The 19,317-nt window shown below is 38.0% G+C and overlaps 1 long non-coding RNA gene across 2 annotated transcripts; it reads right to left on the reverse strand.

Annotated features, from left to right (window-relative positions):
• Nucleotides 1–6: 6 nt before the first annotated feature.
• LOC116528147 lies at nt 7–14,772 on the reverse strand. 2 transcript variants are annotated; one of them, XR_004258881.1, is made up of 4 exons: nt 12,984–14,772; nt 9,150–9,229; nt 8,805–8,887; nt 7–3,974 (listed from the first exon to the last, which is right to left on the reverse strand). It is a non-coding gene; the product is annotated as an uncharacterized LOC116528147 (long non-coding RNA). The 2 variants fall into 2 exon arrangements; XR_004258880.1 differs by lacking the exon at nt 12,984–14,772 and having other exon boundaries at nt 9,150–11,037.
• Nucleotides 14,773–19,317: the final 4,545 nt, after the last annotated feature.

A 19,317-nucleotide genomic window follows, 5' to 3' on the forward strand; every position in this document is an offset into this window, starting at 1 on the left:
AATTGTTTCTTATGCTAAACCACCCAATTTTTAGTAATTACTTATAGAAGCACTAGGAAACTAATACTGAAGGCAATATTACCATGTTTTTGCTACGAATGCAGAAACTGAGATAGAATTCAAATTCAGCTCCATCTGACTCCAGAGCTCATACTCAAGCAACTGCAGCAATGTTTCCAAACTGACTTCCATGGGCCCTGGAGTTTCAAAAATATGTGCCTGAGGTTCCAAACACGCAACCCCAAAAATTCTTAGTTTTCCATTTGCATTTCAATTGTATTAGAAATGATGAGTGTATATGGACTTATCTTAATTGCCATCTAATAACCAAACAATGGCCCACAAACTCCATGTCTTGTTAGCCAGAGACGTAGAGAAAGGGAGGGCAGATTTACCTAGGTCTCAAAGGAGAAGAATATCTGAGGGTGGCTCCACGTCCTACTTCCTCTCAGGACAAGCTTGAAAGGATAAAGGACTGTTTAGTTCACCTTAGGAAACTGGATCCTGGAGATTTTAGGATTCAATTCCTAGGTCTCAGTCATGGCCCAAATGGATCAGAGCAGCGGACTTTAAGTTGCCCTGAAATGTGGATAAGGCTGTCTCGCTGATAATTAGCAGGCCAATGGCCTACATGCTTTGTCACTGCCTGAGACTCACCTCCCAAAACCTCTGCACAACCTTTAGTGGATGTGTCAGCTGAGATTCAGGGAACCCTAAAAAAAACTAGACTAATATTCTTGCAAGCCTAATGAGAGGATGGAGGCTCAACCTTATTCAACCTGAATTAAGTATAGGAAGTAATGGCACATATCTGACACAACAAAATGGTCTACATGCCTATATGATTAATATCATAATTATCATTTTAATAATTATCTAGGTCCATACTTTGGTTCTAAAATCAATTTTTTATTTAAAAATTAATCTGAACATTACTAGGTTTAAAACGCATGGCATCATTCAGTGTTGCCTCCTTTGGTCGCAACTAACAGATTAGCATGGATTAATCCACCAGCTAGCTAGCTGTCACCTTGGAAACAGAGGAGCAGAGCCCTGAGAGATGAAACAAGTGGATTTATAGACTTAAATCACAATTCCAGAAAATCAGAGAAGAAATGTCACAGGTAATTTAAAATTAATTGCCAAATGACTTGCACAAACATTAACTGCTTAACAATAAGAGTTCTCTACGTTTTCTAAGGTTAGAATGTTATAGAACATTTTCATGCATCTTACTTCATTCAGCCTTATGGAGGTGGCCAAAAATAGACTGTGGCCATATGACCCTGTTCAATTCACTACCAAATAAATCTTTTGCCATCCATTTACCAGTGACTGTCAACCTTCTAGAAGGAAACATGGAAGGCGAAGAGATTTGGGAACACAAGACAACGGAGTAATCTAAGGAAGGTAAATGAGATTACTGGGGGACCTCTTAATTGTTGTTCCTGATTCTGTCCTTTGGCTCCTTCTAACTAGAAAATGACTTCACCTTATCCCCTCCGAGAAGCTCTTCACAGCCCCACTTCCCTGTTCTGCCTCCAAGCTGCCTCTGCAGTCTTGACTCCCTTCTTCCTGCAGATGACCGGCCACTGTGTTGTGCTGAGTTCACTAAGCCCTTTTTTGTCATCAACCATGCTCTCATGTCTCTACCCAGTGTTCCCCCTCACTCTCCTTCCTGATGACCCTCCATTTATTCTCCTAGAGCCGGGTCCTCCCCTTGCCTGGCTGCTGGAGGCATTCCTGTCTCTTTCTCCTGCTGAATCTGTTCAGTGGCGTTGCTCCATTTCAGCAGTTACCAACATGGTCCGGAATCATTTGAATTTAATAAAATGTGTCTCATTGTCCTAGAATCTGGGCTAAAACTGAGTCCACATACATACTAAAGGAAGAGAAGCTGAAGGCCATTACATCCTCCGGGCTGCGTGAAAGACGTTAGAAAATGTGAAAGGAGGCTCAGGAAGGAATTGAAAGTACTTGGCTTTTCTCAGCAAAAAGCTGGGGAAGAAGCTTGAAGAGCATTCTTTGTAGATCCTGGGGGTGGCTGCAGGCTGGAGGTCCAGCCCCCCAGGAAGATTTACTGTGCCATGAACCACAGGCCTCATGGCAGCTGGGGATTCTAGTGAAGCATACGGTTAGTGATTGTAGGTGAGCTTGAGTTTGGGGGTATGTGTGGACAGAGAGAATGGAGCCTGCTTCCCACTGACAAGACTTTGGCAGCATACTGCCAGAGCAGTCCAGAACGGCAAGGAGGAGCAGCAGGTATCAGGAGAGCAGTGTTGGGCTTGAAGAATATATGTGAATTTCCTCTGGACCCAGTACATGGCTGAATGGGTAGAGAATGGCTAAGCTTAAGGCAACTTAATGGGATCCTACCCAAGAGGGCTCCGTGACTGGGATTGATCTCAGAGGGGAAGGGGATAGAAGAAGGTTCCAAAGGGCCAGTGAGAACATGTGGCACCTGCATCAGGAAACTACACTGCAGAAATCCCCATGTTGAGGGTAGGGTGTTGTGCAGAAAAACCCTATGAACAGCTTACCGTAGCCTCTGAACACCTGCTACAGCCAGGAGCACTGATGCCTATATTACAAGCCATTAGCCATGTAAGTCCTTGTTTCCTTTGTTCTTCCAATGTCTGTTTCCTCATATCTCTTCCCATATCCCACAGGGCAGAACTTAAAGAAATGCGAAGCAAAAGTGAAAAAAAAAGTGAAGGAAGATTGAGGAGAAACCATATTGGACTCCACTCTGGTCTCCAAGGTGCAATCTGAAGGAAGAAAAGAAGCTTTAAATTAAACATGAACTTGAAGCTTTAAAAAAGTCAGAATTAGGCTTTTTAAACCTAGAAGGGACTCTATATTGTCAAAAATGGGTTAAAAAGAGTGAACACTTATGGAATCTGCTCAAGATGTTATCAAACTGCAAAGAAAGGAAATGAGAAAAGATAAAGCATATTGAAGGAAATAATGAGAGAAAAATAAAGCCATTTCCTGTTTATACTCTAGAAAGTTCAGTCCAAGTAATAAATTAATTTTTTTACATTTGATTTATATATGTATATAGTCTGAAGCTTTTTGAAGAATGGAGCATATTTGTTCATTTTATTATCCTCAGCCTCTGGCACACGCTTGCAATGAGATGAAGATGAAGAGATGTCTGTAAGGCCAGAAATGTCACTACCTGGAGTATACACAAGTCTCAGCCATCAGACACAGCAACCCAGGGCCCACACTTTGCTCTCTTTTTCCACTACCATCACTTCCAATCATCACCGTGAACCCAGGTGGAATCCTAAGAGGACCCAGAATCATTACAGAGACTCCTTTCATCCTTCCAACTCTACTTGTCTTCCAAAGGTCCACAGAGAGGGGGTGATAAATCCTATGGCCAAGGACATATACCCATATGTCGCTCACCTCCTTTGTCTGAAGGTTTCTACCTGCTAGCTGTGTCCAAATGACAAATGCATTCAACATGAAAATGGAGCCTCCCAAGTCATCTTTTATAAAAATGACTTCTGTGCACACCCACACTGTGTGAGGTCCCACAGCAAATGAAATTTCTTCTGGAGAACTCGAAGGTAAAGGGGATGGCTTTGGAGCATTTTCCTGGGTAAATTGCTTAAAGGAATTGGCCTCATTATCTATTAGTGTCTAGCAAACTACCCCAAACTGTAGTGGCTTAAAATTTAATTTTGATTTGACTCACACTTACTTGGGTCAGGAATTTAGAATAGGTTCAACTGGGTGGCTAAAGGGGCTGGGACAGCTGAGGCAGGAGGATGCACATTTAATATGGTATCTTCAATTGCTTCCCTGAAGCCTGGGCTGCGGTGCCCGGCTGTTGGGTCTATCTGATGGCTGGGAGCCCAGCTCTGGCTGTCAGCTGGAGAGCTGACACTTGGTCAGACAAGATGGTATAAGTCTTCATACCACTAATATCAGAAATGCCAGAATTTCATTTCTGCCACATTCTGTTGGTCAAACAAATCACCAAGAAAGCAGAGTTAGACTCCATCTCTCAACGACAAGAACAGCAAAGAATCTGTTACCATTTTAATCAACCACAGGTTTGTCGAGATGCATTCTATGTGAAGGGCCGGTGGCTCCCTCTTTAGCTGCTGCTTTTTTCACCTGATCTTTACATAAACACTGTGTAGAATAGACATGGTAGTGAGATGAAAAGCTATGCCTTTCTGATGCCCAGAGTTAACCAATTGTCATCACCTTGAGCAAGTCATCTAACTTCTGTGTGTGTTAGAAAATGTAGGTTGTTCCTAGGTTTTCGTAAATTTAGAATTCACAGATGCAGAGTATGCAAACCAAACCTAGCCTACATGTTTGTTCGGTGTGAACTTTGCTTTAATATACATATACGTGTATATTTGTGTGCATAAACGTATACATACATATGTTAAACTACATATCTACTTAATTGACATATTTAAAAACTGAATGATGCCATATAAAATTCAGAAGATCTGGTGACACTAGAAATGTATTAAAACATGGCAAGAAGTGCCTGGAAATGAGGGTCCAGTGCCGTCTTTTGATGGCACACACACTGTCTGATTTGCTCACATCACTCACGTATGTGTCAGGAAAGGGCTAGACAAGCATCAGAGCTTGCTTCTCTACCACATAGTGTAATGGTTAAGAGTGCACAGATGCTGGCTTTGATGGCATATGTTCAAATCCTGGCTCTGCCACTTACAAGCTATGCTGAAGACAATGTTGAAGATGAAACATGTAGCAGCAGGCCACCCACATCAATTTTCAAGGAAAATGTTAATCTTGTTTGTGCCCCAAATGACTGGCATCTAACAGCAGAAACAATAGCCAACACCATAGACACCTCAATTGATTCTGCTTATACTGTTGTAACTGAAAAATTAAAAATGAGCAAAGTTTCCAGTCAATGAGTGCCTAAATCATTGCACCCAGATCAGCTGCAGACAAGAACACAACTTTCGAAGGAAATTGTAAATAAGTGGGATCAAGATCCTAAAGCATTTCTTTGAAGAGTTATAACAGAAGATGAAACATGTCATTATCAGTACAATCCTGAAGACAAAGTGCAATCAAAGCAATGGACACCAAAAGATGGAAGTAGTCTAGTCAGAATAAAAGTGGATTGGTTAGAGCAAAGGTCATGGCAACAATTTTTTTGGAATACTCAAGGCATTTTGCTTGCTGATTTTCTGGAGGACCACACAATGATACATCCACTTATTATGAGAGTGTTTTGAGAAACTTAGCCAAAACTTTAATAGAAAAACACCCGGGAAAAATTTCCCAGGGAGTCCTTCTTCATCCGGACAATGTTCCTGCTCATTCTTCTTATCAAACAAGGGCAATTTGGAAAGAGTTTTGATGTAAACTGAATTGGCTCCTTCTGACTTCTGCTTGTTTCCTAATCTTAAAAAAAATCTATAGAAGGCACCCATTTTTCTTCAGTTAACAATGTGAAAAAGACTGCATTGACCTGGTTAAATTCTCAGGACTCTCAGTTCTTCAGGGATGAACTAAATGACTAGAATTATTGCTTAAAAAAGTGTCTTGACCTTCATGGAATTTATTTCGAGAAATAAAGTTTATCTTTTAATTTCATTTTTCCACAAACTTTTTCAAGTCCCCACATGTTTATTTTTATTTTTCTGAGATCTCGCAGAACACTCATTTGTTTCTTACACACAGAACATTTCTGATAGGTAGATTCGCCAGTGATCTTTTGAATACATTAGAGTAGAAAACTTACTTTTATTTGTGACAATCTTGGAGCAAGTCATTTCATCGTTAATAGTTCTAGTTTCAGAAAGTTCTTTCTTACATTAATACTACACAAAAGTTATTGTGTCATCTCACCACATAACTGAATTTCCTCATTTCTGTGCAGTTCCATAAAACTCATATTCTGTACTTTTAGAATCTATATGCTTCCTGGTTTTATCATTTAACTAAATTATTTTTTTCAAACTCCATGTGCCAGATTCTGTTCAAGAGGCCAAGAATACAATAATGAATAACACCCAGCTTCTGCACAACAGAAGCTTAGGGATCAGTGTGCATGTATTATAGGATGCTATATGCTGTCTTTTATATTATCCTGTAATATACCCATAATTACCCATAATTCTGCCTTTTATGTCTCTCCTGTGTTATCATTTGTTAGGTGCATCTGCTAGCCTTATATTGATTGATCCACAGAAGAACTCTGTGAAATAAACTTTATTATTTGGAAATGAGGTTTTAGAGTTTTAGAGATAAGAAAATTGAGGTTTGTGCACTGCTTTCTCTACACCAGCCCTCTGACCGTCTCCAGGGCCTAGCATGGGACTGGGCCCCAGGGTATGCTCAAATAAAGGAGTTAATCAGTAAACTATGTCTGAGCTAAGGAGAGTCTGGAATAGCTGTGGTCAACACTCTTCCCAATGCTGAGCAGCCAGTTCAGGAAAAAGACAAAGTAGCCTGAAATATGATGTTCAAATACTTAGCATGGACACTAGTGCTTAAAAAGTGAAAAGTTCAGCAATTTTCCACATGCTTACTCCATAATATTCAAATCCAAGGTTTGTCCTTTTGCATCTATTCGACTGTTTTATGCTATGAGTAGTACAACTCTGGATGAAGGAAGCCTATAGCAGAAATTAGATGACCTGGCACATGACAGATCAGAAAGATCACTGAATCTATGAGTTCAAGCTTTTGTTCCTCCCTATTTAGCTAAGTAACTCTCACTGGATCTGTAAAATCCTTACCAACAGTGTCAGGGACATAATGGGAACTCAAAGATATCTTTCATATAAATAAATAAAACAAAGGATGCTTAAGAGAGATCACAAACATAGAGTGATATTGTCATTTATGTTATACTTCGTAAACATGGAATTACAGTAAAATTACATGGCTCCATGAATAAGTGTCTGATTATGACTCAGAATCTTCTTTTGAATCCTAAATTTACCCCTTTTCCAAAGCAACCACTTACTCTGTCTGAAGATTCTTCTTGGTGCAATTTATGTGCTGTAATGGGATAGGAATTAGGTTGCAAAAGAAGAAATCAAAGTTATCTAATACGTAATTAAAAAAACCTTGACTAAGTCACTCTGAACACAAGAGTAAAGGACTACCCTTGACCCCTTGACCTTGCCTGGCCACTTCTGAATGAATGTCTGTTTGATACCTGTACTTTTAGAAACATTTTGCAAGTACAATTGTTATTAGAGGCCCAAACTCCCTAAAAAAAAAAAAAAAAAAAGATTTAGGATGTTCCCTTGGCTCACTTGCACATTCAAACACTCAAAATTCTTGGAAACTGGAAATAAGACCACTGAGCTTTCTCTCAGCCTGCCCCATGTTGATCATACCTAATGAAACCCTCATTGTTTCCATATTACTCAACATAGTTGGGATCAACAGTCTAGGATTTTCCTCAATAAGCTTGCTAGGTAAGTCATCAACTGAATTCACATTTTAATGAAATTGAATATAAAAAGTGTGTGAACAACAAAAAGGTAAGCATTAAATCCTGAATCCTCTAAGGTGTAAAACAAAAAAATAATAAGGCCTGGAATAGTTAGCTTCAATGGGATATAGCACTAGAGGACACTGCTACAATGAGGAAGTTTTCAATGTGGTTTTGATTTGCATTTTTCTAATGGCCAGTGGTGATGAGCATTTTTTCATATGTTTGTTGGCCACATAAATGTCTTCTTTTGAAAAATGTCTGTTCATATCTTTTGCCCACTTTTTGATTGGGTTTTTTTTTTCTTGTATATTCGTTTTAGTTCTTTGTAGATTCTGGATATTAGCCCTTTGTCAGACGGGTAGCTTGCAAAAATTTTTTCTCATTCTGTTGGTTGCCAGTTAGAATGGCATGCCAGTTAGAATGGCAATCTTTAAAAAATCTGGAGACAACAGATGCTGGAGAGGATGTGGAGAAATAGGAACACTTTTACACTGTTGGTGGGAGTATAAATTAGTTCAATCATTGTGGAAGACAGTGTGGTGATTCCTCAAAGATCTAGAAATAGAAATACCATTTTACCCAGCAATTTCATTACTGGGTATATACCCAAAGGATTATAAATCGATCTATTATAAAGACACATGCACACATATGTTCACTGCAGCACTGTTTACACTAGCAAAGACTTGGAACCAACCCAAATGCTCATCAAAGAGACTGGATAAAGAAAATGCGGCACATATACACCATGGAATACTATTCAACCATAAAAAGGATGAGTTCATGTCTTTTGCAGGGACATGGATGAATCCGGGAACCATCATCCTCAGCAAACCAACACAAGAACAGAAAACCAAACACCGCATGTTCTCACTCATAAGTGGGTATTGAACAATGAGAACACATGGACACAGGAAGGGGAACATCATACATTGGGGTCTTTTGGGGGGTGGGGGACTAGGGGAGGGATAGCAGGGGGTAGGGAGATAGGGAGGGATAACATTAGGAGAAATACCTAATGTAGGTGACAGGGGGATGGAGGCAACAAACCATCATGGCATGTGTATACCTATGTAACAATCCTGCAAGATCTGCACATGTACCCCAAAACTTAAAGTAAAATAAAATTTTTAAAAAAAAGATGAGGAAGTTTTCAAAGGCATGTCTTCATAACTGGGAAGGCAGGATATCAGTGACAGACCTTTTGAAACTCACTGTTCCATTTAAGGAAACCCACAAGTACAGAAAATCCTGGGGCTACCTTCAGCTTTCTTTCTCTGCAGCCTTCTTTCAGAATTATCAACTTGAAAGACCACTACCCTGGTAAATACAGCACCTTAGATTTTAGCGATTCTTGTAGTTACTAGCTATGTAAGCCTAATTCAGGCCTTTCGTCTCTGTGATCCTCAGCAGCTCTATCTGTAAAATAAAGATGGTGGTTATGATGGTCTCTCAGGACCTTTTGAGCTCTAAGGTCTTTTGAATCAATAATTCTACTCCCCGGTGATATCCAAGAGTATAATTATTCACCAAACTTGGTGATAACTTCTGAGAAACTGCTGGGTAGAGGGAAGAACAGAGGCAGCAGAGGACTTGGTTCAGAAAGACTCTCTCAGTGTTTTAGGACTTGATAGGGGGCCATGACCGTTAATATTAGAGTCTATGAATAGGGTTTGGTGACCTTCGTGGTGAAGATTGTGCCTGACCAACTGCCACTCAGTTAAAGGTAAAGAACACAATCTACCATGAATAAGTGAGAACCTGGAAAGAATAAAGGATTGGAGGGGGTAAAATATTGCAAAAAGTCATGATGATGCAGAGTATTCAAAAATCCAAATCATTCTTGCATTTCTCACTCATCTTTCATCATATATTTAGCCTTTTTATGTGCAAATAACTAAAATAATGCTAAAAAACACCTTTCTAAATGAATTGTGCTTTATAATTTTAAAGCCAGTTTTATTTTATAGTTTAATTGTTTTAACACCTTGATGGGGCACACATGGCAGAGTAGTATTATTCTGCTTAAAGGAAGAGGAGAGCAAAGCTCAGAGAGGTTAATAAATATTGAAGAGCTAATTAACAAGTCACAATCCACCTTCAGGTTTTCTTATTCCTATTTCTTATGTTCCTCCTATTAAATAACAGACATGATCATCTGCTCCTACTACAAGTTTCTATTTTTGTCAGAACAAGTTGGGGGTCTTGGGCCCCATTTCATTAAAGCACCCTTTCCTTTGTTTGGCTACTTGAGAATGAAGGTTGAAGATAAAAGTCATACAGAAGTTTAGATTTTGCCCAAGAGGAGATGGGAATGTGCATCTTCTCTTCAAGAGTTAATGCATCTTTGAATGCATCACACAAGGACCATAGATGAAAAGACTGAAGTTGGGCTCCTGGATTTGAGACTAGCTTTACATCAATTTCTTCAGGCCTCAGGCCTCAGGCCTAACAGCTGTCAAATAGGTGATGACACCTGCACAATCCTATGTAGAATTCTTCCAATGTAGAATTTTTTCTAGTATGAAATCAGGTGGAGTATGTAGAACCCCCTTGAAAACAAGACTTGAACCAATAAATGTGTGGTGTGGTTATGATGGTTGTTCACTGTGTGGCTGAGGGAATAGATAGCGGCCAATACTGGCTTGACTTCAGGCCTGGAGATCAAGCAAGTCCAGAGGAAAGGGATTTGGATTCATTTCCTAAACAAAGAAGCAAAGTCCAGAAGCAGCTCAATGCTTAGAAAATAAGGAACAGTTGGTCTCACAGCTTGGCCAGGCAGGAGGGTTGGCAGAGATCCTCAGATCATCGTGCTCTGCCTAGTGAATTGAGTGGGCCTCACCAGGGGCTGGATGTTAGCCTCCTTCTGGCTGGAGAGAAGCAGTGGGGGATTGTGACCACCTGTTCCCTCAGAATGTCACTGTACTTCTTGCACATTTTCCTACATAGGCAAAATCCAAGCCAGGCCCTTGGAAAAATCACAAAACAAAAAATCTGCCTTCATTCTTCCTCATTTTTTCTTCGGTTCGGTCTTCCCATTTCCTCAACTCATAGTGACTTTCCAGTCATGCCCAGTGGCCCCTGATGGGTCACACCCCTGACTCTAGTGGCCTCCAAAACTAGCCTGTGAAGATCTCACCATGTGTCCCAGATATCTCTGTTCCTCACACCCAAATTCACTGACTCATTACTACCCCTTTCTCATCCTGCTCTCAGTAATTGCCAGCTGGAAGTTTGAGCTGATAAGTAGCTTGTACTGAAGAACTTATAAAAGACAATCAAATTAAAAAGTAAATCCTCTCATGAATACTAGTACATTAACAATATGCTCTTAAATAACTTTACCAAAAGAAAGAATAAATGAATGAATGAATGCCAAATGGATCACCTCAAAAAAAAAATCAATGAGATCATAGGGTTGCTATTTTGAGGCCAAGGCTTAAATAGAATTAAGAAGAATTCTCCACTAAAAACTCTCATTTCTTGATCCTGATAAAGTTTTCCTTAAAAATTCGAATCTTTAACAATGAAAAAATATACATTATTTATGTATATATATATATATATGTTATATATATATTTCTTTATTATACAATATATATTTTTAAGATTATATATAGTAGCTTTTATCAATTCCAAATAGTGAGCAGAAGGCTATATTTTTTAGTTAAGAAATAAGTAAAATGTTCTGTGAAAACATCAAAGGGACAGCACAATATTAATAAAACAAGTGGCTTTATGGCTGAGCGACACATGTAGTTAACTCTAGCTGTGCAGCTAGATTAATTCTGCTTAATAAACTCTTCATCAAACCAAGTCCTGATGTCTTTCTCTTGACCCTTAGTAGATTCACAGACTCCTGAGTGTATCTGTCATCTCCAAGAAAGCATCTGAGGGCTTGACACCTGCCTAGTTGTTCAATATCTTGGTAGTTGCTCTATATCCTTGCTACAGAATGATCCATACTGGATAAAAACCCAAAGATGCAGCCTATAGTGGGCATGTATTTTCTTCTAAACATCTGACATCCCTTCCTTGGGCGAACTGTCTCAAACCCATGCCATATGGTTTTAGTCAGCAGTAGCTTAGGTCCTCTATGAAGTAGACATCAAGCCAGCAATAAAAAGCAAGATATTTATTGGAGAAAACACTCTGAAGGTTAAGAGAGAGAGCAGGAATAAGGCAGCGAGAACCTTCATTCAGACTGCAAAGTGATCTTGACATCTATAAAAGTAGAAAGGGAAGAAGGGATTAGATAGGAAAAACCTTAGGCTATAGTGAAGTTATGAGGTTATCTCAGCTAGGCCAGTGGGAAAGTCATTGAACCCATGAGAGGGATCCCTCATCGGGCTGGAATGGCTGAGTTTGAGTATCCCCATTGTGCTTAGTCATTGGCTGGAGGAGCCCAATGAAAACCCGGCCTGGTGTGAAAGACACAGTGGGTCCCTAAGTGTGGCAGCTAAAGGCTGTCAATCAGCTATGCTCCCTAAAGTAGGTTCTCTGAAAGGGAGATCCGAATAGGACACTTCCACCACTGCTGTATAATGGGACTGTCAATCATACACCCAATTCACAAAGAGAGGGAACTATCCAAAAAAGGCCAATCAAAGCATTTCTCTAGAGTTGATAGGCAGACACTAGCAGGAAATTAGCTCCTTTTTCCACTGGAGAATCTGAAGGAGGTGAATCTAGGGCTGCCAACTTTTCTTAGGACTGCAGAATCCCAACTGCATCAAGGAAAAAATATGATCAAACCCCAGAAGAAAGCAAAGTTCAAACTGGGGAGAAAAGGGAGCCCCAAAGTTAGAAGCCGCTAAATATCATTTTCCCCCTTATTCTAGTTTAAGTTGTATTTCTGCTGCAACTAAAAAGTGCTCTCCCTAATACCTAATACTGCTTTCACTGTAATTATCATAGTATATTAGAGCTTGAAAGGCCTTTAGAGGTCATGTAGCTCTCTTACTGCACATTACAATAACCTGAGGAACTTAGTTTTGATACCAAATGCAGGACCTCATTCTAGTCTAATTAAATCAGAATCTCTGTAAGTGGAGCCCATGCACCAGTTTATTCTTTTAAATTATCTAGGTAATTTTGATGTTTATTCAGGGTTCAGACCAATGGTTTTGTCAAACATTCATTTTGCAGATATGAAAGTTGAGGTTTAAACATAGAAACTGACGGGTCCCAAATCCACAAGAGACAGAGCCAGAAGTTAAACTCAAATCTTTTTACTTCTAATATGATGCCCTTTATTAAAATTATAATATGGCATCTTATTTGAGAAACAAACTTTTTTTCATCTCTGAGTAAAAATTCTTTATTCTTTTTTAATAAAATGTTTAATTCTTGTGATAAACCTTCCGTTCTTTAAGAAGCCTAAGTTACTATCTCTCCTGATACCTAGAGTTATTTATATATTTATCGAAACAGGATGAAGTTACCCCTCCCTGAAACAAGACCCAAATACAAAGTGGAGAGTGCATTCCCCCACCAGCACAAGTAAGTACGCCACCTTCCTATCTGATGGGAATCCATTCTGCCCCCTTAGAGCTGTCAGCTGCTTATCGCTGGAGAGGAAGTAGAGAGGTATTCTAGACTGAACCATGCCGTCATGCAGAGCAGCAGCAATTAGGAAAAGAAGACTGCTGACATTCACTGTAAGCTACTCTGACATACAAGAGCCATTGGGTTTCAATACCCTGATATGAATAACCATCTTCTTTGCTCTTGCAAAAAAATAATAATTCCTATAATTCAATTGATTTTATCAAATTGGTCTTCTGAAAAACCACCCTATTTTTGAGTTTTCTTTCTACAGGCATTTCATTGTTACTAAACACACCATCATTCAAAATATTATTAGAAAAAAGCAGAATGCAAAAGGATCAGCGTGGTATGATCATAACTAAGTAAAATAAATAGAAAAGCAAAATTCTGGGGGATACTCTCTAGGGCTTTTTGCAGCCTTTTAATTCAATGATTTCATCACTCTAAGATTCCTCTCATCTCTCAAGGTTTTCCAAGCAAGTGGTCCTCTACTTAATCTTTGTTTGAAGTTGGGCCTTTTGTAATCATGTGGACAGTGAAAGTGACCTTCCAGATCTAGAAAAGATCCACCTATAGAGTAATTTTGATCACAGCACACATTACTTCTATGACATCCTGTCTACTGACTTCCATTAGTCACCCGATGTTGAATAGCTTTGAAATGCCTTTGTTTTTTTATTTAAAATTTTCTGCTTTTCTCTTTGTTGTTAGTGGAAATCTACTTTTCCCTAACACCTCAACTTCACAAAACAAACCACTGCCATGGCAGAAGGTACACTCAAGAACAACGTATTGATTTTGTATTTCCAGGGGAATGCTTTTCCTCCCTTATCATTTTGCCCTTGGTAGAGCTTGGTTTTTACCTGAGAATACAGTGTTTGTACCAAAAGTACTCTTCCTTCAAAGAAAAGTTACTTTTGAAATAGAACTGTTCACAGGAATAAAAAATAATTGCACTCTGTGATAGAGAAGTAATGCTTTTCTACTTTTATGAAGAGCAAATTGGGCCAGATGTTCTTTCATTTCTGTATTTGATTGGTTACTTATTAGTTCCCTAGGAGAGGAATGGAATTTCTAAAAGGTGAAGAGAACAAAAGAAATTTTTCCAATGTGTATTATCAAAAATGTGGTAACTCATGTTCAAGAGGCCATAAAACTCTCCTGTATTAGATAATGTGGTTGATGAAAATACCAAAGATGAAACCAGAGTCAGAAATAAAAATTTGATTCCAGGTTTTCTCTTATTTACAGTTCAAGGCAAATAATGGCTGAAGACATGCACTCTCTACTGAAGAATTTACAAAACATGCAACATCAATTAATGAAAGTTGATAAGTAGAGCAAGAGGTTTTTGTAGGAATTACGTAACGAGCATAAAATCCCTAGTATTCAGGAACTCAAAAAAGTCAGCTTTTTTTCACACATATCAAACCCCCTGCCAACTGACAGAGAAGTTGCAGATCAGCATAGGCTTGGAAAGGCAGGAAACAGAGTACTAAAGGCTTGAGGTGATCTCATAAAGGTAGGATTTCTAAAGTCCATTAACAGGGAACTCTGGCAATTGTCTCACTATGTAAACAGTAAAAAGTAATAATAATAATAATACCGTGTAAGTCAAAAATAATGGTTGAATCCCACATTCCCTTCTTTTAAACTTTGATCATGACTGGCTCCATTTTGTAAAAATCTCAATCCCTTTATGCATTTTAAAAAAGGTTAATATAACCTGCCCTACCTTTTTTTTTTTTTTTTTTTTTTGAGTCAATTTTGTTCTGCCACCTAGGCTGGAGTGTGGTGGCATGATCTCAGCTCACTGCAGCCTCCGCCTCTTGGTTCAAGCAAGTCTCCTGCCTCAGCCTCCCGAGTAGCTGGGTTTATAGCACCTATCAGGATACCTGGCTAATTTTTGTATTTTTAGTAAAGATGCCATGTTGGCCAGGCTGGTCTCGAACTCCTGATATTTTATATTTTTAATAAAGATGGGTTTTCACCATGTTGGCCAGACTGGTCTTGAACTCCTGAACTCAGATGATCCACCCTCATTGGCCTTCCAAAATTCTGGGATTACAGGCATGAGCCACCACTCCCAGCCTACCTGCCCTACTTTCAAATTGTCTTGTTTTATGAAAAGGGATACTTGACATAAATAAATTTTATAAAATTTAGAAGGCCTTAGAAATAAAAGTTAATAACATTTATCACACAAGCATACATTGAAAGCCTGGGCTTGGATCACAAGGCCCAACTGTGAGTAGCCTGGCCATTTCGCTTCAACAGTTTGCAATGAAGTAAAATGGGAGGAGAGAGGTAGGTGAGGTTTCACAAAAGAGGTGTTGTATAAGCAGGTTATTGAAAGATAAAAAGTAGCTCACCAGTGACAGAATACACAGGGTTGGGGGAAGGAATGGCTGAAAGCGGGACTTGAGAAGATTTCAAAGGTAGAAATAACATGAACTAAAATAAGTTCAGTTCAATCAAATATACATGTCCAGAACTGAGTAATTACGATGAATATGATATAGGTTCTGCTCCTATAGGTAAACAAGGTCAATGCAATGTGGTATATCACATAAGAGAAGTGTGCTCATGAGAGGATGTTGCTGGTGAGTCAGTCAATCAGCAAAATGTTAGTCAGGTGACATGAAGATGTAGATAACATCTCAGACCAAAACACCAGCTTCTGTGAGGACATGTAATCTGCAGGGAGGAAAAATGGCCAGTTTAGGGGAGTGCAAAGAGCCAGACAATATGTTTTATTGATGGTGGTGAAAAACACAGATGGCTTATGCATTGTTTTCAACAGAAAACTAAGGAGCTTATTCTTTATCCTGTAAGTGGTAGGATACAGAATAAAATATTCTAAGCAGATAAATGATAGTGTTAGGAAGAATGCTTCTGGCAGCAGGACGTTGGCTATAATGAGATAGAGAATACTTCAGCTGTGAAAGTAAACCAGGACTAAAATGGTGATGACCCAGACTAAACTAGGCAGGAGAAATGGAATGAACAGACATATTTTTCTCATCTATCAGATGGAGGTGGAGCTCTTCCATAAGATCAACTGTTAACTAATATGAACTTATTTTGTTCTTTATGTTGAAACTCCCTTGCCTTTTAATAATACAAAATCAAAATAGCAGAAATATGGATTAAAAGATTGGATAGATATATTAATTATGAGATCACCAACCACAGTAGTTGAAATAATTTACATTCCCACCAACAGTGTATACGCATTCCCCTTTGTTCACAGCCTCGCCAGCATCTGTTGCATGTTGCCTTTTTAATAACAGTCATTCTAATTTGTGTGAGATGGTATTTCATTTTGGTTTTGATTTACATTAATTTAATAATTAGTGATGTTGGAGATTTTTTCATGTTTGTCAGCCATTTGTGTGGCTTCTTTTGAGAGGTACCTGTTCACACCTTTGCAGATTTTTAATGGTTTTTTCTTGTATGATTGTTTAAGTTACTTATAGATTCTGGAAATAATATGTTTGTTGGATGCATTGTTTGTGAATATTTTCTCCCATTCTGTAGGTGGTCTGTTTACTCTGTTGATAGTTTCTTTTGCTGTGCAGCAGTGCAAAAACAGACTAATACATATGGTTTTGGTTTTTATTTAGTTTACGTGGTGAATCACATTTGTTGATTTGCCTATGTTGAACCAATCTTGCATCTCAACAATTATGCCTACTTGATCATGGTGAATTAACTTTTTGGTGTGCTGCTGGATTCACTTTGCTAGTATTTTGTCATATGTCCTTGCCAGATTTTAGTATCAGGGTGATGCTGGTTTCATGGAATACAGTAGGGAAGAGTCTTTTCTCCTTACTTTTTTTGAATAGTTTCAGTAGAATTGGTACCAGCTCATCTTTGTATGTCTGGTAGAATTCAGCTGTGAATCCATCTGGTCCAGGGCTTTTGTTTGTTTGTTTTGGTAGATTTTTCATTATAGATTCAATTTTGCAACTCGATATTGGTCTGTTCAATTTCTTCCTGATTTAATCTTGAGATGTTATAAGTTTACAGGAATTTATTCATTTCCTATAGATTTTCTAGTTTGTGTGCACAAAAGTGTTTACAATAGTCTCTGATGATTATTTGTACTTCTGTGGCATTGGTTGTCATGTCATCTTTGTCATTTCTGATTGTGCTTATTTAGATCTTCTCTTTTTTCTCCTGTTAATCCAGCTGGTGGTCTATCGACCTTGTTAATCCTGTCAAGAAACCAACTTTTGGTTTTGTTGAGTATTTGGATGGATTTTGGGGTCTCAATTTCATTAAGTTCTGCTCTGATTTAGTTATTTATTTTCTTCTTCTTATTTTAGGGTTAGTTTGGTCTTGTTTTTCCAGTTCCTCTAGGTGTCAAGTTAGATTTTAATTTGAGCTCTTTATAACTATTTGAGATAGACATTTATTGCTATTAACCTTCCTTTTAAGATTGTTTTCTTCTGCATCCCAGAGGTTTTGGTATGTTGTGTCTCTGTTTTCATGTATTGCAAATAATTTTTTGTTTCTTAATTTTATTGTTTATCCAAAAGTCATTCAGGAGCAAGTACTTTAATTTTTATGTAATTGTGTTGCTTTGAGAGATATTCTTGGTTTTGATTTCTACAACTCTAGAATATGTTAGTTTTCTGCCTCAATGATCTGTCTAATGCTATCAGTAGGGTATTGAAGTCCCTCACTATTATTAAAATTGTACATGTCTAAGTCTTCTCATAGGTCTAGACGTACTTGTTTTATGAATCTGGATGATCCAATGTAGGGTGTACATATATTCAGGATAGTTTAGTCTTCTTGTTGAATTAAACCCTTTATCATCATGTAATGCCCTTGTCTTTCTTTACTATTATAGGTTTAATGTCTGTTTTATCTAATATAAGTATACTGACCCCTGTTCTTTTTTGTTTTTCAATTTTGTAATAGATCTTTCTCCAACCTTTTCCGTTGAGTCTATTGTTGTTATATGTAAGATGAATCACTTAAGAACAGTAGATGGATGAGCTTTGTTTTTAATCCAACTTGCCATTTTATGCCTTTTTAAGTGGGGTATTTAGATGATTTACATTCATGGTTAATATTGATATACCAGGTTTTGATCGTATTGTGACGTTGTTAGCTGGTTGGTTTGCAGTTTCTATTCTTGGTTGCTTTATAGGGTCTGTGGGATATGCATTTAGGGTGTTTTGTGGTGGCAGGTATAATTCTTTCATTTCAATTTTTAGAACTCCCTAAAGGATCTCTTGTAAGTTTGATCTAGTGGTAACTTAGCACTTGCTTGTCTGCCTGAACTTTTATTTCTCCTTTGCTTATGAATCTTAGTTTATCAGAGTATGAAATTCTTGTTTGGAGCTTCTTTAAGAATGCTGAAAATGGGCCCCAATCTCTTTTTGGCTTCTAAGGTTTCTTTAGAGAAATCCACTGTTAGCCTAATGAGGTCCCCTTTGTATGTGATCTGACCTTTTAAGACTTTTTTTCTTCGGTGTTGACCTTGGACAGTCTAATGACTATATGCTTCAATGATGTTCATTTTGTATGGTATCTCACATATTTACTCTGAATTTCTTATATCTGGATATCTACCTCTCTAGCAAGATTAGGGAAATTTTCTTAAATTTTTCCCTCAAATATGTTCTTCCAGTTGTTTCCCTTTTCTCCATTTCTCTCAGGAATGTCAATAATTTGTAGGTTTAGTCACTTTACATGATCCTATATTTCTCAAATACTTTATTATTTTTTTCATTTTTTTCCCTTTATTTTTCTGACTGGGTTAGTTCGAAAGACTGATCTTCAAGTTCTGAAATTCTTTCATCTTCTTTGTCCAGTTTATTAATAAAGGTTTCAATTCTATTTTAAAATTCATTAAGTGAGTTTTTCAATTCTAGAAGCTCTGATGAAGTTTTTTGAAGATGTTTATCTCTTCATTTCCTGGATTGCTTTAGAAGTTTCTTTGTGCTGATTTTCAACCTTGTTGTTGATTTTCAACCTTGTTGTTGATTTTCAACCTTGTTGTTGATTTCATTGAGCTTCCTTCCAATCCATGCTTTGCATTCTTTATCTGTTATGTCCAAGTTTCTGTTTTGGTTACAGATTATTGCTGGAGAACTAGTGTGATCCTTTGATGACGTCACTACATTAAGAGTTTTCATAGTTTTGGAATTTTTGTGCTAGCTCCTTCTCATCTGGAGATGCTGGCATTTCTAATTTTTGTAATGATTATTGTGCAGGTAGAATTTTTTTCTTTCTTTCCCTATAATATTATTTTTTCTTATTTCATTTTTCCATTCCCTCTT

Source organism: Sapajus apella, unplaced genomic scaffold (genome assembly GCF_009761245.1).
Source record: "Sapajus apella isolate SASKATOON/1434 unplaced genomic scaffold, GSC_monkey_1.0 scaffold57, whole genome shotgun sequence".
In the NCBI taxonomy this organism is placed as follows: Eukaryota; Metazoa; Chordata; class Mammalia; order Primates; family Cebidae; genus Sapajus; species Sapajus apella.